Source organism: Rhinoderma darwinii, unplaced genomic scaffold (assembly GCF_050947455.1).
Source record: "Rhinoderma darwinii isolate aRhiDar2 unplaced genomic scaffold, aRhiDar2.hap1 Scaffold_1058, whole genome shotgun sequence".
NCBI lineage: Eukaryota > Metazoa > Chordata > Amphibia > Anura > Rhinodermatidae > Rhinoderma > Rhinoderma darwinii.
In genome coordinates, this window is record NW_027461943.1 from 1 (window position 1) to 22,368 (window position 22,368).

The 22,368-nt window shown below is 46.8% G+C and overlaps 12 non-coding genes across 12 annotated transcripts; all 12 read left to right on the forward strand.

Moving 5' to 3' along the window:
- The first annotated feature begins 1,349 nt into the window (after positions 1 to 1,349).
- On the forward strand, positions 1,350 to 1,540 carry LOC142698952 (U2 spliceosomal RNA). Its single transcript, XR_012865871.1, has one exon. It is a non-coding gene; the product is annotated as a U2 spliceosomal RNA (small nuclear RNA).
- A 1,108-nt stretch (positions 1,541 to 2,648) lies between these two features.
- Positions 2,649 to 2,839, forward strand: LOC142698965 (U2 spliceosomal RNA). The gene has a single exon (XR_012865882.1). It is a non-coding gene; the product is annotated as a U2 spliceosomal RNA (small nuclear RNA).
- A 1,125-nt stretch (positions 2,840 to 3,964) lies between these two features.
- Positions 3,965 to 4,155, forward strand: LOC142698921 (U2 spliceosomal RNA). The gene has a single exon (XR_012865842.1). It is a non-coding gene; the product is annotated as a U2 spliceosomal RNA (small nuclear RNA).
- A 1,118-nt stretch (positions 4,156 to 5,273) lies between these two features.
- LOC142698923 (U2 spliceosomal RNA) lies at positions 5,274 to 5,464 on the forward strand. Its single transcript, XR_012865844.1, has one exon. It is a non-coding gene; the product is annotated as a U2 spliceosomal RNA (small nuclear RNA).
- A 1,138-nt stretch (positions 5,465 to 6,602) lies between these two features.
- On the forward strand, positions 6,603 to 6,793 carry LOC142698977 (U2 spliceosomal RNA). Its single transcript, XR_012865893.1, has one exon. It is a non-coding gene; the product is annotated as a U2 spliceosomal RNA (small nuclear RNA).
- Positions 6,794 to 13,398: 6,605 nt separating this feature from the next.
- LOC142698929 (U2 spliceosomal RNA) lies at positions 13,399 to 13,586 on the forward strand. The gene has a single exon (XR_012865850.1). It is a non-coding gene; the product is annotated as a U2 spliceosomal RNA (small nuclear RNA).
- A 1,263-nt stretch (positions 13,587 to 14,849) lies between these two features.
- LOC142698922 (U2 spliceosomal RNA) lies at positions 14,850 to 15,040 on the forward strand. Its single transcript, XR_012865843.1, has one exon. It is a non-coding gene; the product is annotated as a U2 spliceosomal RNA (small nuclear RNA).
- Positions 15,041 to 16,152: 1,112 nt separating this feature from the next.
- LOC142698926 (U2 spliceosomal RNA) lies at positions 16,153 to 16,343 on the forward strand. Its single transcript, XR_012865847.1, has one exon. It is a non-coding gene; the product is annotated as a U2 spliceosomal RNA (small nuclear RNA).
- A 1,274-nt stretch (positions 16,344 to 17,617) lies between these two features.
- On the forward strand, positions 17,618 to 17,808 carry LOC142698917 (U2 spliceosomal RNA). The gene has a single exon (XR_012865840.1). It is a non-coding gene; the product is annotated as a U2 spliceosomal RNA (small nuclear RNA).
- Positions 17,809 to 19,091: 1,283 nt separating this feature from the next.
- LOC142698930 (U2 spliceosomal RNA) lies at positions 19,092 to 19,282 on the forward strand. Its single transcript, XR_012865851.1, has one exon. It is a non-coding gene; the product is annotated as a U2 spliceosomal RNA (small nuclear RNA).
- Positions 19,283 to 20,542: 1,260 nt separating this feature from the next.
- On the forward strand, positions 20,543 to 20,733 carry LOC142698932 (U2 spliceosomal RNA). Its single transcript, XR_012865852.1, has one exon. It is a non-coding gene; the product is annotated as a U2 spliceosomal RNA (small nuclear RNA).
- Positions 20,734 to 21,996: 1,263 nt separating this feature from the next.
- On the forward strand, positions 21,997 to 22,187 carry LOC142698933 (U2 spliceosomal RNA). The gene has a single exon (XR_012865853.1). It is a non-coding gene; the product is annotated as a U2 spliceosomal RNA (small nuclear RNA).
- Positions 22,188 to 22,368: the final 181 nt, after the last annotated feature.

A 22,368-nucleotide genomic window follows, 5' to 3' on the forward strand; every position in this document is an offset into this window, starting at 1 on the left:
GCTTGCTCTGTCCACTCCACGCATTGACCTGGTATTGCAGTATTTCCAGGACCGGTGCACCCTTTCCTTATGTGTTGACTAAAAGCAGATTCCAAAAGTGTTTTTTGTCTTTGCTATTGTTTCTGTCTTTCTGAAGGGATCTCCCCTTTTAATCCCATTATTTCAACACCTGTTGGACAATGCATGAGTGATAATGAGCTCATTGATTAAATGCAATTAATGAATAGATTGCCACCTCTTGTTGTGTGTCGTCTGTGTTTCTGTGTTTCCGGCATTTCACATTGGAACACCTCATTCACCTTCCTTGTCTTCTCTCCGCCCTCCCTTTTAGGTAAGTTAAAGAGCTGCACCTGAGCCAGCCACTGATTGATTGATTGATTGATTGATTGATTGATTGATTGATTGATTGATGCAGCACAACAGTCAAATAGTGGAGTGGAGTAGGGGAACAGCAAACAGCCAATAAAGCAGCCCGCCCGCTCGCCTGCCCGCCACAATGGACCTACCTGTGTACACTAGATGGATGTGATGGAATGTACTGTCGTCCCTACATTTCAAGAAGAAGTAAGAATTGCAGTTGCAACAAAGCCTTGCTTGCCTACAAAGAGAGCAGCAATTTGGATTTGTTACTATGTTACCTAGAAGAATAACAAACTGTGCAAGGATGGAGGTTGTAGGAGCAAGGAGAAGTTGTCTGTAAAGTTGGTGGATGCCTATTTTCCATTTTGCAGTCCCTTGTCTCCCTCTTGTGGCCTCCTGGAGGCAACTAGCTGTGCAAAAAAAAGACAGCCTGGCGGCCGGCTGTTGCAGTGTTGCCCTCTCAGGCAACACTGAGTGACTGACTGAGCCTCACCGTCTTATATAAAGTTCAGACGGAACTTTGCACGTGTCATAGTGGAGCCCTCAGGATTCCAGAGCCAGCTTTCTGACATCATAATGGGGCCTCAGAGATAAAAGCCTGGGCCCAGGCAGTGTTGGTCAGTGCTGCTCAGCAGGCAGCACTGGACTGGACTGGATTACAGCTGATACAAGGTGTGAAGGAACAAGGGGTGGCTGTGGGCATGCACTTGCTGCCGCTGCCAGTGTTTATCTGCATGGCAGCAGGGCATTTGGGCGTTGCCAGGAAGGCGTTTTTATGTAGATTCCTCCTCTTTCAGCACTGCATTGTGGTGCAAGCAAAAGAAGCAAATCCTGTCTGGCTTCCTCTCCGGCCTTTATTCACCTCCCGTGTAGCTGTGAGTGTGTGAGCCTGCAGGGCCCCATGGAATTGCCTAGAAGTAGGCTGAATCGCTGCAAGGGCTGAACAGCAGTATCGGGCAGGCTCGGGCAACGCGCGGCCCGTTCGGGTTATCGCTTCTCGGCCTTTTGGCTAAGATCAAGTGTAGTATCTGTTCTTATCAGTTTAATATCTGATACGTCCCCTATCTGGGGACCATATATTAAATGGATTTTTAGAACAGGGAGATGGAAATAGAGCTTGCTCTGTCCACTCCACGCATTGACCTGGTATTGCAGTATTTCCAGGACCGGTGCACCCTTTCCTTATGTGTTGACTAAAAGCAGATTCCAAAAGTGTTTTTTGTCTTTGCTATTGTTTCTGTCTTTCTGAAGGGATCTCCCCTTTTAATCCCATTATTTCAACACCTGTTGGACAATGCATGAGTGATAATGAGCTCATTGATTAAATGCAATTAATGAATAGATTGCCACCTCTTGTTGTGTGTCGTCTGTGTTTCTGTGTTTCCGGCATTTCACATTGGAACACCTCATTCACCTTCCTTGTCTTCTCTCCGCCCTCCCTTTTAGGTAAGTTAAAGAGCTGCACCTGAGCCAGCCACTGATTGATGCAGCACCATAGTCAAATAGTGGAGTGGAGTAGGGGAACAGCAAACAGCCATTAAAGCAGCCAGCCCGCCCGCCCGCCCGCCCGTCACAATGGACCTACCTGGTACACTAGATGGATGTGATGGAATGTACTGTGGTCCCTACATTTCAAGAAGAAGTAAGAATTGCAGTTGCAACAAACCCTTGCTTGCCTACAAAGAGAGCAGCAATTTGGATTGTTACTATGTTACCTGGAAGAATAACAAACTGTGCAAGGATGGAGGTTGTAGGAGCAAGGAGAACAAGTTGTCTGTAAAGTTGGTGGATGCCTATTTTCCATTTTGCAGTCCCTTGTCTCCCTCTTGTGGCCTCCTGGAGGCAACTAGCTGTGCAAAAAAAAGACAGCCTGGGGGCCGGCTGTTGCAGTGTTGCCCTCTCAGGCAACACTGAGTGACTGACTGAGCCGCACCGTCTTATATAAAGTTCAGACGGAACTTTGCACGTGTCATAGTGGAGACCTCAGGAGCCAGAGCCAGCTTTCTGACATCATAATGGGGCCTCAGAGATAAAAGCCTGGGCCCAGGCAGTGTTGGTCAGTGCTGCTCAGCAGGCAGCACTGGACTGGATTAAAGCTGATACAAGGTGTGAAAGGAGAAGGGGTGGCAGTGGGCATGCACTTACTGCTGCTGCTGCTGCTGCCAGTGTTTGCACGGCAGGAGGGCATTTGGGCGTTGCCAGGAAGGCGTTTTTATGTCGATTCCTCCTCTTTCAGCACTGCATTGTGGTGCAAGCAAAAGAAGCAAAACGCGCGGCACGTTCGGGTTATCGCTTCTCGGCCTTTTGGCTAAGATCAAGTGTAGTATCTGTTCTTATCAGTTTAATATCTGATACGTCCCCTATCTGGGGACCATATATTAAATGGATTTTTAGAACAGGGAGATGGAAATAGAGCTTGCTCTGTCCACTCCACGCATTGACCTGGTATTGCAGTATTTCCAGGACCGGTGCACCCTTTCCTTATGTGTTTACTAAAATCAGATTCCAAAAGTGCTTTTTGTGTTTGCCATTGTTTTTGTCTTTCGGATGGGATCTCCCCTTTTAATCCCATTATTTCAACACCTGTTGGACAATGCATTTGTACAGTCATGTGTGATAATGAGCTAATTTATTAAATGCAATTAATTAATACATTGCCACCTCTTGTTTTGTGTCGTCTGTGTTTCTGTGTTTCCGGCATTTCACATTGGAACAGCTCATTCACCTTCCTTGTCTTCTCTCCGCCCTCCCTCCTAGGTAGGTTAAAGAGCTGCACCTGAGCCAGCCACTGATTGATGCAGCACCATAGTCAAATAGTGGAGTGGAGTAGGGGAACAGCAAACAGCCATTAAAGCAGCCAGCCCGCCCGCCCGCCCGCCCGTCACAATGGACCTACCTGTGTACACTAGATGGATGTGATGGAATGTACTGTGGTCCCTACATTTCAAGAAGAAGTAAGAATTGCAGTTGCAACAAACCCTTGCTTGCCTACAAAGAGAGCAGCAATTTGGATTTGTTACTATGTTACCTGGAAGAATAACAAACTGTGCAAGGATGGAGGTTGTAGGAGCAAGGAGAACAAGTTGTCTGTAAAGTTGGTGGATGCCTATTTTCCATTTTGCAGTCCCTTGTCTCCCTCTTGTGGCCTCCTGGAGGCAACTAGCTGTGCAAAAAAAAGACAGCCTGGGGGCCGGCTGTTGCAGTGTTGCCCTCTCAGGCAACACTGAGTGACTGACTGAGCCGCACCGTCTTATATAAAGTTCAGACGGAACTTTGCACGTGTCATAGTGGAGACCTCAGGAGCCAGAGCCAGCTTTCTGACATCATAATGGGGCCTCAGAGATAAAAGCCTGGGCCCAGGCAGTGTTGGTCAGTGCTGCTCAGCAGGCAGCACTGGACTGGATTAAAGCTGATACAAGGTGTGAAAGGAGAAGGGGTGGCAGTGGGCATGCACTTACTGCTGCTGCTGCTGCTGCTGCCAGTGTTTGCACGGCAGGAGGGCATTTGGGCGTTGCCAGGAAGGCGTTTTTATGTCGATTCCTCCTCTTTCAGCACTGCATTGTGGTGCAAGCAAAAGAAGCAAAACGCGCGGCACGTTCGGGTTATCGCTTCTCGGCCTTTTGGCTACGATCAAGTGTAGTATCTGTTCTTATCAGTTTAATATCTGATACGTCCCCTATCTGGGGACCATATATTAAATGGATTTTTAGAACAGGGAGATGGAAATAGAGCTTGCTCTGTCCACTCCACGCATTGACCTGGTATTGCAGTATTTCCAGGACCGGTGCACCCTTTCCTTATGTGTTTACTAAAATCAGATTCCAAAAGTGCTTTTTGTGTTTGCCATTGTTTTTGTCTTTCGGATGGGATCTCCCCTTTTAATCCCATTATTTCAACACCTGTTGGACAATGCATTTGTACAGTCATGTGTGATAATGAGCTAATTTATTAAATGCAATTAATTAATACATTGCCACCTCTTGTTTTGTGTCGTCTGTGTTTCTGTGTTTCCGGCATTTCACATTGGAACAGCTCATTCACCTTCCTTGTCTTCTCTCCGCCCTCCCTCCTAGGTAGGTTAAAGAGCTGCACCTGAGCCAGCCACTGATTGATGCAGCACCATAGTCAAATAGTGGAGTGGAGTAGGGGAACAGCAAACAGCCATTAAAGCAGCCAGCCCGCCCGCCCGCCCGTCACAATGGACCTACCTGTGTACACTAGATGGATGTGATGGAATGTACTGTGGTCCCTACATTTCAAGAAGAAGTAAGAATTGCAGTTGCAACAAACCCTTGCTTGCCTACAAAGAGAGCAGCAATTTGGATTTGTTACTATGTTACCTGGAAGAATAACAAACTGTGCAAGGATGGAGGTTGTAGGAGCAAGGAGAACAAGTTGTCTGTAAAGTTGGTGGATGCCTATTTTCCATTTTGCAGTCCCTTGTCTCCCTCTTGTGGCCTCCTGGAGGCAACTAGCTGTGCAAAAAAAAGACAGCCTGGGGGCCGGCTGTTGCAGTGTTGCCCTCTCAGGCAACACTGAGTGACTGACTGAGCCGCAACGTCTTATATAAAGTTCAGACGGAACTTTGCACGTGTCATAGTGGAGACCTCAGGAGCCAGAGCCAGCTTTCTGACATCATAATGGGGCCTCAGAGATAAAAGCCTGGGCCCAGGCAGTGTTGGTCAGTGCTGCTCAGCAGGCAGCACTGGACTGGATTAAAGCTGATACAAGGTGTGAAAGGAGAAGGGGTGGCAGTGGGCATGCACTTACTGCTGCTGCTGCTGCTGCCAGTGTTTGCACGGCAGGAGGGCATTTGGGCGTTGCCAGGAAGGCGTTTTTATGTCGATTCCTCCTCTTTCAGCACTGCATTGTGGTGCAAGCAAAAGAAGCAAAACGCGCGGCACGTTCGGGTTATCGCTTCTCGGCCTTTTGGCTACGATCAAGTGTAGTATCTGTTCTTATCAGTTTAATATCTGATACGTCCCCTATCTGGGGACCATATATTAAATGGATTTTTAGAACAGGGAGATGGAAATAGAGCTTGCTCTGTCCACTCCACGCATTGACCTGGTATTGCAGTATTTCCAGGACCGGTGCACCCTTTCCTTATGTGTTTACTAAAATCAGATTCCAAAAGTGCTTTTTGTGTTTGCCATTGTTTTTGTCTTTCGGATGGGATCTCCCCTTTTAATCCCATTATTTCAACACCTGTTGGACAATGCATTTGTACAGTCATGTGTGATAATGAGCTAATTTATTAAATGCAATTAATTAATACATTGCCACCTCTTGTTTTGTGTCGTCTGTGTTTCTGTGTTTCCGGCATTTCACATTGGAACAGCTCATTCACCTTCCTTGTCTTCTCTCCGCCCTCCCTCCTAGGTAGGTTAAAGAGCTGCACCTGAGCCAGCCACTGATTGATGCAGCACCATAGTCAAATAGTGGAGTGGAGTAGGGGAACAGCAAACAGCCATTAAAGCAGCCAGCCCGCCCGCCCGCCCGCCCGCCCGTCACAATGGACCTACCTGTGTACACTAGATGGATGTGATGGAATGTACTGTGGTCCCTACATTTCAAGAAGAAGTAAGAATTGCAGTTGCAACAAACCCTTGCTTGCCTACAAAGAGAGCAGCAATTTGGATTTGTTACTATGTTACCTGGAAGAATAACAAACTGTGCAAGGATGGAGGTTGTAGGAGCAAGGAGAACAAGTTGTCTGTAAAGTTGGTGGATGCCTATTTTCCATTTTGCAGTCCCTTGTCTCCCTCTTGTGGCCTCCTGGAGGCAACTAGCTGTGCAAAAAAAAGACAGCCTGGGGGCCGGCTGTTGCAGTGTTGCCCTCTCAGGCAACACTGAGTGACTGACTGAACCGCACCGTCTTATATAAAGTTCAGACGGAACTTTGCACGTGTCATAGTGGAGACATCAGGAGCCAGAGCCAGCTTTCTGACATCATAATGGGGCCTCAGAGATAAAAGCCTGGGCCCAGGCAGTGTTGGTCAGTGCTGCTCAGCAGGCAGCACTGGACTGGATTAAAGCTGATACAAGGTGTGAAAGGAGAAGGGGTGGCAGTGGGCATGTACTTACTGCTGCTGCTGCTGCTGCTGCTGCTGCTGCCAGTGTTTGCACGGCAGGAGGGCATTTGGGCGTTGCCAGGAAGGCGTTTTTATGTTGATTCCTCCTCTTTCAGCACTGCATTGTGGTGCAAGCAAAAGAAGCAAAACGCGCGGCACGTTCGGGTTATCGCTTCTCGGCCTTTTGGCTAAGATCAAGTGTAGTATCTGTTCTTATCAGTTTAATATCTGATACGTCCCCTATCTGGGGACCATATATTAAATGGATTTTTAGAACAGGGAGATGGAAATAGAGCTTGCTCTGTCCACTCCACGCATTGACCTGGTATTGCAGTATTTCCAGGACCGGTGCACCCTTTCCTTATGTGTTTACTAAAATCAGATTCCAAAAGTGCTTTTTGTGTTTGCCATTGTTTTTGTCTTTCGGATGGGATCTCCCCTTTTAATCCCATTATTTCAACACCTGTTGGACAATGCATTTGTACAGTCATGTGTGATAATGAGCTAATTTATTAAATGCAATTAATTAATACATTGCCACCTCTTGTTTTGTGTCGTCTGTGTTTCTGTGTTTCCGGCATTTCACATTGGAACAGCTCATTCACCTTCCTTGTCTTCTCTCCGCCCTCCCTCCTAGGTAGGTTAAAGAGCTGCACCTGAGCCAGCCACTGATTGATGCAGCACCATAGTCAAATAATGGAGTGGAGTAGGGGAACAGCAAACAGCCATTAAAGCAGCCAGCCCGCCCGCCCGCCCGTCACAATGGACCTACCTGTGTACACTAGATGGATGTGATGGAATGTACTGTGGTCCCTACATTTCAAGAAGAAGTAAGAATTGCAGTTGCAACAAACCCTTGCTTGCCTACAAAGAGAGCAGCAATTTGGATTTGTTACTATGTTACCTGGAAGAATAACAAACTGTGCAAGGATGGAGGTTGTAGGAGCAAGGAGAACAAGTTGTCTGTAAAGTTGGTGGATGCCTATTTTCCATTTTGCAGTCCCTTGTCTCCCTCTTGTGGCCTCCTGGAGGCAACTAGCTGTGCAAAAAAAAGACAGCCTGGGGGCCGGCTGTTGCAGTGTTGCCCTCTCAGGCAACACTGAGTGACTGACTGAGCCGCACCGTCTTATATAAAGTTCAGACGGAACTTTGCACGTGTCATAGTGGAGACCTCAGGAGCCAGAGCCAGCTTTCTGACATCATAATGGGGCCTCAGAGATAAAAGCCTGGGCCCAGGCAGTGTTGGTCAGTGCTGCTCAGCAGGCAGCACTGGACTGGATTAAAGCTGATACAAGGTGTGAAAGGAGAAGGGGTGGCAGTGGGCATGCACTTACTGCTGCTGCTGCTGCCAGTGTTTGCACGGCAGGAGGGCATTTGGGCGTTGCCAGGAAGGCGTTTTTATGTCGATTCCTCCTCTTTCAGCACTGCATTGTGGTGCAAGCAAAAGAAGCAAATCCTGTCTTGCTTCCTCTCCGGCCTTTATTCACCTCCCGCTTAGTAGCTGTGAGTGTGTGTGAGCCTGCAGGGCCCCATGGAATTGCCTAGGAGTAGGCTGAATCGCTGCAAGGGGTGAACAGCAGTATTGGGCAGGCTCGGTCAACGCGCGGCCCGTTCGGGTTATCGCTTCTCGGCCTTTTGGCTAAGACCAAGTGTATTTATACAGGAGGTTTTTGGTCAGAAGGTGCTCAGGTACCCTCTCTCTCGGCCTCGGGGGATCGTCCAGGTTCGCCTGGACTTCACCCCCGTGCTGCTATTTGGGAGAGAGGCTTAGTCCTGAGCAACGAGTTGCGATCCCCCCCAGCCCCTTGGTCTCCGTAAGACAAGGGGCGCAGCGAAAGCTGTGCGGTTCGACCTGGCCACGCTAATGGCAGGCGAACCCGATGCGGTGCCGGTGTACGCCCGGCTTAAGAATTCTGCACGATTTATCGTGGCAGAGGGTGGAGGCGGTCCCCGTGGTATTAAATTTTTAGTCCACGCCATTTTGGAAGATCTGCTGGCGGTCCACAAGAACGAGCTCTTGGCTATCCAGGACTACCCGAAGCGAGGAATCTACGATGTCACCTTCATGGGAGAAGGAATACTCCGTGATGCTATGGACCGAGCTGAGAGGAAACAAGGTGAACTCGTAGCAGCGGGAGTCAAGGTAGTAGAGCATGAATTTGAAATAACCAAACTCGTGGTGATTAAAATGTATTCCCCATATGTGAGAGATATGGAAGTGGCAGCATTTCTAGCTGCCTACTTCAAAAATGTCAAACTCCTGGGGAAAGTGATGAACGAGTGTGGAGTGTGGACCGCCAAATGGAAGTTTTTAGTTACGCTGATTAAGGACCCCTCCACCCAAGAAACGAGATTACCACCGGCTCGTTTTAAAATTGGAAATGTGAATGGCGACCTCTACTTCTCAGGGATGCCAAACTTCTGCAGGGCTTGTGGTACCTATGGACATACCAGTTTTAACTGCGATGTCACCTGCAGAAACTGTGGAAGCAAAGAGCACAATATAAGGGAGTGCACAGAAGAAAAAAAATGCAACTTTTGTCAAAAAAACTGGTCACTTGTATTTTTCTTGTCCTCATAGGTACCGAAGCGGAGAAGAAGAGCAACCCGGGGCGCCTCCACGTGCTCCACCAGCGGACCAGCCCCGCCCTCAGGGAGAGGAACAAGCCAGTGCTGCAAAGGAGCAGCGGGGTACCTGGGCTTCAAGGGTACGGTCTGTTGGAGCCAAAGCAGGTACCTCACAGCCAACAGCCTCAGAGGAGAGAAGGGAGTCCAGTGCGAAGGAAAAACGCCAAGCCAAACGTAAGGCTGAGAAGGGGCAGGCCAGTGAGATAACTGAGGCATCCCAGAGTGCTGGTTGCTCAGTGGATGCCGGGCCTGCTCCCAATCCTGGGTCTCTAGATACGGAGTCTGAAGAGGAAGGTTGGCTGAAAGTGGGTCCCCGTAAAAAGGGTAAACAGGAGCGTGCCGGTAGGGGGGTGACAGGGGAGGAGCAAATGGATACGTCCGTAAAGCAAAGTGAGGCTCCTCCTAGGACCGCCCCCTCGTCGTTACTGGTGAGGAGGGTGGGCACTGTTCCCCCCGAGCCAACCGACACCCCGCCATGTGCGCAACCTCCCCCTCTAGAACGGCCTGCACGGCCTGCACGGCCTCAGGGGGGAGCGGCGGGGCCCTTGGGGGACCCACCCGATACAGACCTATATGGTCAGCCGTTAGAGACCCAGGTAAGGCTGTGTGAATCTGGACTCCCTGTATACGAGATGAGGGCTGTTGGCTCGACGCTCACGGAAGGTAGTTCCTCTCCTGAATCATCCCCTTTCTCGCTAGAGTCAGACGAGGGCGGGGAGATGAGTTCAAGCGAGATTTCTGGTATTGCTGGTGGAGGCCAAGTCTGATTTTAAGTAACACGATTATTTATTTTTTAAAATCAAGACTAACACAATTAAAACTCCACGATGTCTGAAATAAAGGGGATCTCCCTCAACGTGAGGGGCGCCAAGTCCAAAGTCAGAAGGGTTGCTCTCTTCAGTTTTTTATCTGGCCTGGCAGCCTCTGTTTTTTTCCTGCAGGAGTGCGGCATTCCCCATGCAATGAAGTACCATAAATACAAAGAGGATTGGAAGTATGGTCCATCAGTCTGGTCTGGATCTAACGAGTCCAGATCAGCAGGGGTCGCCATTCTTTTTAAGGGAAACGTTTTTATTGATTTTATTCAAGAGATTCTTCCAGGACGTATTTTATTGGTTAAAGCTTTTATTGACGGCGTAAAATGGCAGTTTTTAAATTTTTACGGCTCACCTGACAAAAAGGAGAGAGCAGAGATGCTAGAAATGTTACCTCTTTTTATTAATACAACTGAGCCTTTTATCCTCGCAGGTGATTTTAACTGTATCCTGAGGGGGGAACGCCGGCTTACCAGTACTACAAGTAGGAATTACGATAAGACCTCTGGACTGCTCAAAGATATTGTAAATGATTTTAAATTAACAGATTTGTACAAAGAATGTAATAGGAGCAGCCCAGAGGAAGCCGGCGTTACCTGGAGCAACGCCACCTGTAGCTCCAGGATAGATTTTATTTTTTGTAATGAGAATGTACTGCCTTTTAATTGTGAAGTTTTAACTAATGTTTTCTCAGATCACAAGCTTTTATCATTTTATGTAAAGCGTGATTTTAATAAACCGGTGTGTAAGAAGTCCTGGAAGTTAAATGTTTCCCTTTTAGATGATCCACAGGTTTTTACTGATTTTATTGAATTTTACCAAAAATGCAGGCGGGGGAGAGACATGCGTACTCCCATCAGTGCATGGTGGGAGAAAATGAAAAAAAGAATAAAGGAATTTTTTATTAAAAAGAGCGTGGCGAAAGCCAGAGAAAAACATGCTTTTTTTAAAATTCTCAGCACCCGTCTGCAGACCCTGTACAAGATGAGAGATAATGAAATTGACGTTAAAACTGACATCACTAATTTAAAAAAAGAAATAGCTCAGTGCCTGGAGCAGAAAGGCAAAGAAATCATTTTTCGTTCCAAAATTCAGCATGTGGAGGAGAATGAGACCTGCTCCAGGTACTTTTTTAAAAAAATTAACAATAAAAAGGCTATTATTAAAAATATTGAAGGTGTGTCAGATGTACAGGGTATTTTAAGTAAAGTTCATGAGTTTTATGCTGACCTTTTTAGTGTTAAAACTGTGGATCATAATTTTATGCGTGACTCACTGAAGGAGATTACTACTGTTTTAGACCCTGTCTCCCAGAATTTTTTATTACAGGAGCTGACGGAGCAGGAGGTTTTAGAAACGGTAAAGAGTTTTAAAGCCGGAAAAGTTCCCGGACCGGACGGTATACCCAGTGAGTTTTATGTCAAATTTTATGACATTTTAAAAGAGGATCTTTTTAGCCTTTTTTATGAAGTTTTTAATTCCAAGATGCTGCCTAAGTCCTGGCGGAAGGGTGAGGTCTCCCTGCTACATAAGAAAGGTGACATCGCAGTTTTGAAGAACTGGAGACCAATAACCCTTCTGAATAGCGACTATAAAATAATGGCAAAAGTGTGCGCAAATAGATTAAAAGCCATAATACCCCACATTGTACACTCTAACCAGGTGTGTGGGGTGCCAGGCCGCAGCATCTGGGATAATCTTAACCTGGTAAAAGATGTGATTGAGGACACGAGGTCTAGAAGAGGTAAATTAGCCATTTTATCTATAGACTTCGAGAAGGCGTTCGACCGTGTCTCTCATTTTTATCTTTTTAAGGTTTTAGAGCGTATGGGTATACCTGAAGGATTTTTATTATCACTTAAAGCCTTTTATAAAGATTGCACAAGCAAAATTTTAGTGAATGGTTTTAAGACACAGGACGTGATTTTAGACTCAGGGGTGAAGCAGGGGTGTCCCTTGTCCCCACTGCTTTTTATTTGCGCATTAGAGCCTCTACTGTGTACAATTCGCCGCGATAAGTTAATACGTGGAGTCCCCCTGCCCGGGGGTGGCGGCGTAGAGGCTAAAGCAGTGGGGTACATGGACGATGTAGCGGTTTTTTGCAGGGACACCCTGTCGCTTCAGAGAACCCTCAGACAAATTGAGTTTTATTGCTGTGCTTCCGGTTTTAAGGTGAACTTCGACAAAAGTAATATTTTAAATATAGGAAGCATGGCTTTTAGAGACATACCCGTCCCTGTGTCAGATAATATTACGATTTTAGGTGTCTCCTTCAGTGAGTGCGATAATGGTTTTATCAGTTGGGACATGGTGGCGCAGAAGGTAAATCAAAAAATATGTATGTGGAACATGAGAAAACTTACCATGGAGGGAAAAGTTTTAATTATTAAAATGGTCATTTTACCCCTGCTTTTATATCTCAGTATGGTTTTCCCTCCCCCCACGGTTTTATTGCAAAAAATTACTAAAGCATGTTTTACCTTCTTTTGGAGTTCCAGAATGGAGAAACTTAAAAGAGAGATTGTGATGAAATCCAAACCGAAGGGTGGCAAAGATTTTCCGAATTTTAACAGGTTTCTTTTAATCAAGTTCTTCAGTTTCTGTTTTAATTCCCTTTTTAAAGAACATTATTGGTCCTATTTTTTACGTTTTAATACAGGGTTTTTAATGCGAAGGTTTGGGTGGTTCAACATTGTTTTATCCTCACCTTACGCTTTTAAACTCTCAATAAACTATGTGATTTTAGAAAAGATAGTGACCTTATTCAACCTGAAGGGAAAAAATGTAAATGAGCTGAAAAATAGTAAAAAATTAATTAAAGACCTAAGAGAAAGTGAGACGGTCAGCAGGATTGAGAATTTTAATGAGGAACGAAGTGCTTTTATCTTCAAAATTATTAATGTGTTTTATCTTTTTAATACACAGATGGACCTGGCCTGGAGCTGCATTCATCAATGTCTTCCATGCCGGGCATTCCAATACAGAAGGAGGCTCGCGAGGTCTGCCGTCTGCCCGAGGGAAGGCTGCCAGGCCGAGGAAACGATTCGACACATTTTTTGGACGTGTGATTTTGCGAAGGAATTTTGGAAAAAAATATTCCCTCTTTTGGTAAAGATGGCAGACCTGAAAGACTTGAATTATGAAGATATTTTATATGGACTATTTGGATGCCCAACCGCGAGCCAAAAGATAATAGCGTGGAAGACGATGAATTGCGCCAAAGAAGCTCTATGGAAGGCCAGGAACATCCTGATTTTTAAGCACGATGTTTTATCTACTGATGATGTTTTAGGTCTTTGTTTTAGCGAAATGTACATTTATTATTTATTAGACAAAAAAAGAAATGCCACCCTTCTTAATAAATGGTTTGTGAAAGAATGGAACTCCAACATATAAAGATTTGCCACCATGTCCCTTTTATGTAATGTAATGCAATGAAATATTGATTTTATTGTTATTCATTTGTACAAAAGTTGGTTTTATTGTAAACTGTATTTTTTATCATGAAATAAATCATTGACACCCCTGAAAAGGGGTAGCCAACTTAAAAAAAAAATCTGTTCTTATCAGTTTAATATCTGATACGTCCCCTATCTGGGGACCATATATTAAATGGATTTTTAGAACAGGGAGATGGAAATAGAGCTTGCTCTGTCCACTCCACGCATTGACCTGGTATTGCAGTATTTCCAGGACCGGTGCACCCTTTCCTTATGTGTTTACTAAAATCAGATTCCAAAAGTGCTTTTTGTGTTTGCCATTGTTTTTGTCTTTCGGATGGGATCTCCCCTTTTAATCCCATTATTTCAACACCTGTTGGACAATGCATTTGTACAGTCATGTGTGATAATGAGCTAATTTATTAAATGCAATTAATTAATACATTGCCACCTCTTGTTTTGTGTCGTCTGTGTTTCTGTGTTTCCGGCATTTCACATTGGAACAGCTCATTCACCTTCCTTGTCTTCTCTCCGCCCTCCCTCCTAGGTAGGTTAAAGAGCTGCACCTGAGCCAGCCACTGATTGATGCAGCACCATAGTCAAATAGTGGAGTGGAGTAGGGGAACAGCAAACAGCCATTAAAGCAGCCAGCCCACCCGCCCGCCCGTCACAATGGACCTACCTGTGTACACTAGATGGATGTGATGGAATGTACTGTGGTCCCTACATTTCAAGAAGAAGTAAGAATTGCAGTTGCAACAAACCCTTGCTTGCCTACAAAGAGAGCAGCAATTTGGATTTGTTACTATGTTACCTGGAAGAATAACAAACTGTGCAAGGATGGAGGTTGTAGGAGCAAGGAGAACAAGTTGTCTGTAAAGTTGGTGGATGCCTATTTTCCACTTTGCAGTCCCTTGTCTCCCTCTTGTGGCCTCCTGGAGGCAACTAGCTGTGCAAAAAAAAGACAGCCTGGGGGCCGGCTGTTGCAGTTTTGCCCTCTCAGGCAACACTGAGTGACTGACTGAGCCGCACCGTCTTATATAAAGTTCAGACGGAACTTTGCACGTGTCATAGTGGAGACCTCAGGAGCCAGAGCCAGCTTTCTGACATCATAATGGGGCCTCAGAGATAAAAGCCTGGGCCCAGGCAGTGTTGGTCAGTGCTGCTCAGCAGGCAGCACTGGACTGGATTAAAGCTGATACAAGGTGTGAAAGGAGAAGGGGTGGCAGTGGGCATGCACTTACTGCTGCTGCTGCTGCTGCCAGTGTTTGCACGGCAGGAGGGCATTTGGGCGTTGCCAGGAAGGCGTTTTTATGTCGATTCCTCCTCTTTCAGCACTGCATTGTGGTGCAAGCAAAAGAAGCAAATCCTGTCTTGCTTCCTCTCCGGCCTTTATTCACCTCCCGCTTAGTAGCTGTGAGTGTGTGTGAGCCTGCAGGGCCCCATGGAATTGCCTAGGAGTAGGCTGAATCGCTGCAAGGGGTGAACAGCAGTATTGGGCAGGCTCGGTCAACGCGCGGCCCGTTCGGGTTATCGCTTCTCGGCCTTTTGGCTAAGATCAAGTGTAGTATCTGTTCTTATCAGTTTAATATCTGATACGTCCCCTATCTGGGGACCATATATTAAATGGATTTTTAGAACAGGGAGATGGAAATAGAGCTTGCTCTGTCCACTCCACGCATTGACCTGGTATTGCAGTATTTCCAGGACCGGTGCACCCTTTCCTTATGTGTTTACTAAAATCAGATTCCAAAAGTGCTTTTTGTGTTTGCCATTGTTTTTGTCTTTCGGATGGGATCTCCCCTTTTAATCCCATTATTTCAACACCTGTTGGACAATGCATTTGTACAGTCATGTGTGATAATGAGCTAATTTATTAAATGCAATTAATTAATACATTGCCACCTCTTGTTTTGTGTCGTCTGTGTTTCTGTGTTTCCGGCATTTCACATTGGAACAGCTCATTCACCTTCCTTATCTTCTCTCCGCCCTCCCTCCTAGGTAGGTTAAAGAGCTGCACCTGAGCCAGCCACTGATTGATGCAGCACCATAGTCAAATAGTGGAGTGGAGTAGGGGAACAGCAAACAGCCATTAAAGCAGCCAGCCCGCCCGCCCGCCCGTCACAATGGACCTACCTGTGTACACTAGATGGATGTGATGGAATGTACTGTGGTCCCTACATTTCAAGAAGTAAGAATTGCAGTTGCAACAAACCCTTGCTTGCCTACAAAGAGAGCAGCAATTTGGATTTGTTACTATGTTACCTGGAAGAATAACAAACTGTGCAAGGATGGAGGTTGTAGGAGCAAGGAGAACAAGTTGTCTGTAAAGTTGGTGGATGCCTATTTTCCATTTTGCAGTCCCTTGTCTCCCTCTTGTGGCCTCCTGGAGGCAACTAGCTGTGCAAAAAAAAGACAGCCTGGGGGCCGGCTGTTGCAGTGTTGCCCTCTCAGGCAACACTGAGTGACTGACTGAGCCGCACCGTCTTATATAAAGTTCAGACGGAACTTTGCACGTGTCATAGTGGAGACCTCAGGAGCCAGAGCCAGCTTTCTGACATCATAATGGGGCCTCAGAGATAAAAGCCTGGGCGCAGGCAGTGTTGGTCAGTGCTGCTCAGCAGGCAGCACTGGACTGGATTAAAGCTGATACAAGGTGTGAAAGGAGAAGGGGTGGCAGTGGGCATGCACTTACTGCTGCTGCTGCTGCCAGTGTTTGCACGGCAGGAGGGCATTTGGGCGTTGCCAGGAAGGCGTTTTTATGTCGGTTCCTCCTCTTTCAGCACTGCATTGTGGTGCAAGCAAAAGAAGCAAAACGCGCGGCACGTTCGGGTTATCGCTTCTCGGCCTTTTGGCTAAGATCAAGTGTAGTATCTGTACTTATCAGTTTAATATCTGATACGTCCCCTATCTGGGGACCATATATTAAATGGATTTTTAGAACAGGGAGATGGAAATAGAGCTTGCTCTGTCCACTCCACGCCTTGACCTGGTATTGCAGTATTTCCAGGACCGGTGCACCCTTTCCTTATGTGTTTACTAAAATCAGATTCCAAAAGTGCTTTTTGTATTTGCCATTGTTTTTGTCTTTCGGATGGGATCTCCCCTTTTAATCCCATTATTTCAACACCTGTTGGACAATGCATTTGTACAGTCATGTGTGATAATGAGCTAATTTATTAAATGCAATTAATTAATACATTGCCACCTCTTGTTTTGTGTCGTCTGTGTTTCTGTGTTTCCGGCATTTCACATTGGAACAGCTCATTCACCTTCCTTGTCTTCTCTCCGCCCTCCCTCCTAGGTAGGTTAAAGAGCTGCACCTGAGCCAGCCACTGATTGATGCAGCACCATAGTCAAATAGTGGAGTGGAGTAGGGGAACAGCAAACAGCCATTAAAGCAGCCAGCCCGCCCGCCCGCCCGCCCGCCCGTCACAATGGACCTACCTGTGTACACTAGATGGATGTGATGGAATGTACTGTGGTCCCTACATTTCAAGAAGAAGTAATAATTGCAGTTGCAACAAACCCTTGCTTGCCTACAAAGAGAGCAGCAATTTGGATTTGTTACTATGTTACCTGGAAGAATAACAAACTGTGCAAGGATGGAGGTTGTAGGAGCAAGGAGAACAAGTTGTCTGTAAAGTTGGTGGATGCCTATTTTCAATTTTGCAGTCCCTTGTCTCCCTCTTGTGGCCTCCTGGAGGCAACTAGCTGTGCAAAAAAAAGACAGCCTGGGGGCCGGCTGTTGCAGTGTTGCCCTCTCAGGCAACACTGAGTGACTGACTGAGCCGCACCGTCTTATATAAAGTTCAGACGGAACTTTGCACGTGTCATAGTGGAGACCTCAGGAGCCAGAGCCAGCTTTCTGACATCATAATGGGGCCTCAGAGATAAAAGCCTGGGCCCAGGCAGTGTTGGTCAGTGCTGCTCAGCAGGCAGCACTGGACTGGATTAAAGCTGATACAAGGTGTGAAAGGAGAAGGGGTGGCAGTGGGCATGCACTTACTGCTGCTGCTGCTGCTGCTGCCAGTGTTTGCACGGCAGGAGGGCATTTGGGCGTTGCCAGGAAGGCGTTTTTATGTCGATTCCTCCTCTTTCAGCACTGCATTGTGGTGCAAGCAAAAGAAGCAAATCCTGTCTTGCTTCCTCTCCGGCCTTTATTCACCTCTCGCTTAGTAGCTGTGAGTGTGTGTGAGCCTGCAGGGCCCCATGGAATTGCCTAGGAGTAGGCTGAATCGCTGCAAGGGGTGAACAGCAGTATTGGGCAGGCTCGGTCAACGCGCGGCCCGTTCGGGTTATCGCTTCTCGGCCTTTTGGCTAAGATCAAGTGTAGTATCTGTTCTTATCAGTTTAATACCTGATGCGTCCCCTATCTGGGGACCATATATTAAATGGATTTTTAGAACAGGGAGATGGAAATAGAGCTTGCTCTGTCCACTCCACGCATTGACCTGGTATTGCAGTATTTCCAGGACCGGTGCACCCTTTCCTTATGTGTTTACTAAAATCAGATTCCAAAAGTGCTTTTTGTGTTTGCCATTGTTTTTGTCTTTCGGATGGGATCTCCCCTTTTAATCCCATTATTTCAACACCTGTTGGACAATGCATTTGTACAGTCATGTGTGATAATGAGCTAATTTATTAAATGCAATTAATTAATACATTGCCACCTCTTGTTTTGTGTCGTCTGTGTTTCTGTGTTTCCGGCATTTCACATTGGAACAGCTCATTCACCTTCCTTGTCTTCTCTCCGCCCTCCCTCCTAGGTAGGTTAAAGAGCTGCACCTGAGCCAGCCACTGATTGATGCAGCACCATAGTCAAATAGTGGAGTGGAGTAGGGGAACAGCAAACAGCCATTAAAGCAGCCAGCCCGCCCGCCCGCCCGCCTGCCCGTCACAATGGACCTACCTGTGTACACTAGATGGATGTGATGGAATGTACTGTGGTCCCTACATTTCAAGAAGAAGTAATAATTGCAGTTGCAACAAACCCTTGCTTGCCTACAAAGAGAGCAGCAATTTGGATTTGTTACTATGTTACCTGGAAGAATAACAAACTGTGCAAGGATGGAGGTTGTAGGAGCAAGGAGAACAAGTTGTCTGTAAAGTTGGTGGATGCCTATTTTCCATTTTGCAATCCCTTGTCTCCCTCTTGTGGCCTCCTGGAGGCAACTAGCTGTGCAAAAAAAAGACAGCCTGGGGGCCGGCTGTTGCAGTGTTGCCCTCTCAGGCAACACTGAGTGACTGACTGAGCCGCACCGTCTTATATAAAGTTCAGACGGAACTTTGCACGTGTCATAGTGGAGACCTCAGGAGCCAGAGCCAGCTTTCTGACATCATAATGGGGCCTCAGAGATAAAAGCCTGGGCCCAGGCAGTGTTGGTCAGTGCTGCTCAGCAGGCAGCACTGGACTGGATTAAAGCTGATACAAGGTGTGAAAGGAGAAGGGGTGGCAGTGGGCATGCACTTACTGCTGCTGCTGCTGCTGCTGCTGCTGCTGCCAGTGTTTGCACGGCAGGAGGGCATTTGGGCGTTGCCAGGAAGGCGTTTTTATGTCGATTCCTCCTCTTTCAGCACTGCATTGTGGTGCAAGCAAAAGAAGCAAATCCTGTCTTGCTTCCTCTCCGGCCTTTATTCACCTCCCGCTTAGTAGCTGTGAGTGTGTGTGAGCCTGCAGGGTCCCATGGAATTGCCTAGGAGTAGGCTGAATCGCTGCAAGGGGTGAACAGCAGTATTGGGCAGGCTCGGTCAACGCGCGGCCCGTTCGGGTTATCGCTTCTCGGCCTTTTGGCTAAGATCAAGTGTAGTATCTGTTCTTATCAGTTTAATATCTGATACGTCCCCTATCTGGGGACCATATATTAAATGGATTTTTAGAACAGGGAGATGGAAATAGAGCTTGCTCTGTCCACTCCACGCATTGACCTGGTATTGCAGTATTTCCAGGACCGGTGCACCCTTTCCTTATGTGTTTACTAAAATCAGATTCCAAAAGTGCTTTTTGTGTTTGCCATTGTTTTTGTCTTTCGGATGGGATCTCCCCTTTTAATCCCATTATTTCAACACCTGTTGGACAATGCATTTGTACAGTCATGTGTGATAATGAGCTAATTTATTAAATGCAATTAATTAATACATTGCCACCTCTTGTTTTGTGTCGTCTGTGTTTCTGTGTTTCCGGCATTTCACATTGGAACAGCTCATTCACCTTCCTTGTCTTCTCTCCGCCCTCCCTCCTAGGTAGGTTAAAGAGCTGCACCTGAGCCAGCCACTGATTGATGCAGCACCATAGTCAAATAGTGGAGTGGAGTAGGGGAACAGCAAACAGCCATTAAAGCAGCCAGCCCGCCCGCCCGCCCGTCACAATGGACCTACCTGTGTACACTAGATGGATGTGATGGAATGTACTGTGGTCCCTACATTTCAAGAAGAAGTAATAATTGCAGTTGCAACAAACCCTTGCTTGCCTACAAAGAGAGCAGCAATTTGGATTTGTTACTATGTTACCTGGAAGAATAACAAACTGTGCAAGGATGGAGGTTGTAGGAGCAAGGAGAACAAGTTGTCTGTAAAGTTGGTGGATGCCTATTTTCCATTTTGCAGTCCCTTGTCTCCCTCTTGTGGCCTCCTGGAGGCAACTAGCTGTGCAAAAAAAAGACAGCCTGGGGGCCGGCTGTTGCAGTGTTGCCCTCTCAGGCAACACTGAGTGACTGACTGAGCCGCACCGTCTTATATAAAGTTCAGACGGAACTTTGCACGTGTCATAGTGGAGACCTCAGGAGCCAGAGCCAGCTTTCTGACATCATAATGGGGCCTCAGAGATAAAAGCCTGGGCCCAGGCAGTGTTGGTCAGTGCTGCTCAGCAGGCAGCACTGGACTGGATTAAAGCTGATACAAGGTGTGAAAGGAGAAGGGGTGGCAGTGGGCATGCACTTACTGCTGCTGCTGCTGCCAGTGTTTGCACGGCAGGAGGGCATTTGGGCGTTGCCAGGAAGGCGTTTTTATGTCGATTCCTCCTCTTTCAGCACTGCATTGTGGTGCAAGCAAAAGAAGCAAATCCTGTCTTGCTTCCTCTCCGGCCTTTATTCACCTCCCGCTTAGTAGCTGTGAGTGTGTGTGAGCCTGCAGGGCCCCATGGAATTGCCTAGGAGTAGGCTGAATCGCTGCAAGGGGTGAACAGCAGTATTGGGCAGGCTCGGTCAACGCGCGGCCCGTTCGGGTTATCGCTTCTCGGCCTTTTGGCTAAGATCAAGTGTAGTATCTGTTCTTATCAGTTTAATATCTGATACGTCCCCTATCTGGGGACCATATATTAAATGGATTTTTAGAACAGGGAGATGGAAATAGAGCTTGCTCTGTCCACTCCACGCATTGACCTGGTATTGCAGTATTTCCAGGACCGGTGCACCCTTTCCTTATGTGTTTACTAAAATCAGATTCCAAAAGTGCTTTTTGTGTTTGCCATTGTTTTTGTCTTTCGGATGGGATCTCCCCTTTTAATCCCATTATTTCAACACCTGTTGGACAATGCATTTGTACAGTCATGTGTGATAATGAGCTAATTTATTAAATGCAATTAATTAATACATTGCCACCTCTTGTTTTGTGTCGTCTGTGTTTCTGTGTTTCCGGCATTTCACATTGGAACAGCTCATTCACCTTCCTTGTCTTCTCTCCGCCCTCCCTCCTAGGTAGGTTAAAGAGCTGCACCTGAGCCAGCCACTGATTGATGCAGCACCATAGTCAAATAGTGGAGTGGAGTAGGGGAACAGCAAACAGCCATTAAAGCAGCCAGCCCGCCCGCCCGCCCGTCACAATGGACCTACCTGTGTACACTAGATGGATGTGATGGAATGTACTGTGGTCCCTACATTTCAAGAAGAAGTAAGAATTGCAGTTGCAACAAACCCTTGCTTGCCTACAAAGAGAGCAGCAATTTGGATTTGTTACTATGTTACCTGGAAGAATAACAAACTGTGCAAGGATGGAGGTTGTAGGAGCAAGGAGAACAAGTTGTCTGTAAAGTTGGTGGATGCCTATTTTCCATTTTGCAGTCCCTTGTCTCCCTCTTGTGGCCTCCTGGAGGCAACTAGCTGTGGAAAAAAAAGACAGCCTGGGGGCCGGCTGTTGCAGTGTTGCCCTCTCAGGCAACACTGAGTGACTGACTGAGCCGCACCGTCTTATATAAAGTTCAGACGGAACTTTGCACGTGTCATAGTGGAGACCTCAGGAGCCAGAGCCAGCTTTCTGACATCATAATGGGGCCTCAGAGATAAAAGCCTGGGCCCAGGCAGTGTTGGTCAGTGCTGCTCAGCAGGCAGCACTGGACTGGATTAAAGCTGATACAAGGTGTGAAAGGAGAAGGGGTGGCAGTGGGCATGCACTTACTGCTGCTGCTGCTGCTGCCAGTGTTTGCACGGCAGGAGGGCATTTGGGCGTTGCCAGGAAGGCGTTTTTATGTCGATTCCTCCTCTTTCAGCACTGCATTGTGGTGCAAGCAAAAGAAGCAAATCCTGTCTTGCTTCCTCTCCGGCCTTTATTCACCTCCCGCTTAGTAGCTGTGAGTGTGTGTGAGCCTGCAGGGCCCCATGGAATTGCCTAGGAGTAGGCTGAATCGCTGCAAGGGGTGAACAGCAGTATTGGACAGGCTCGGTCAACGCGCGGCCCGTTCGGGTTATCGCTTCTCGGCCTTTTGGCTAAGATCAAGTGTAGTATCTGTTCTTATCAGTTTAATATCTGATACGTCCCCTATCTGGGGACCATATATTAAATGGATTTTTAGAACAGGGAGATGGAAATAGAGCTTGCTCTGTCCACTCCACGCATTGACCTGGTATTGCAGTATTTCCAGGACCGGTGCACCCTTTCCTTATGTGTTTACTAAAATCAGATTCCAAAAGTGCTTTTTGTGTTTGCCATTGTTTTTGTCTTTCGGATGGGATCTCCCCTTTTAATCCCATTATTTCAACACCTGTTGGACAATGCATTTGTACAGTCATGTGTGATAATGAGCTAATTTATTAAATGCAATTAATTAATACATTGCCA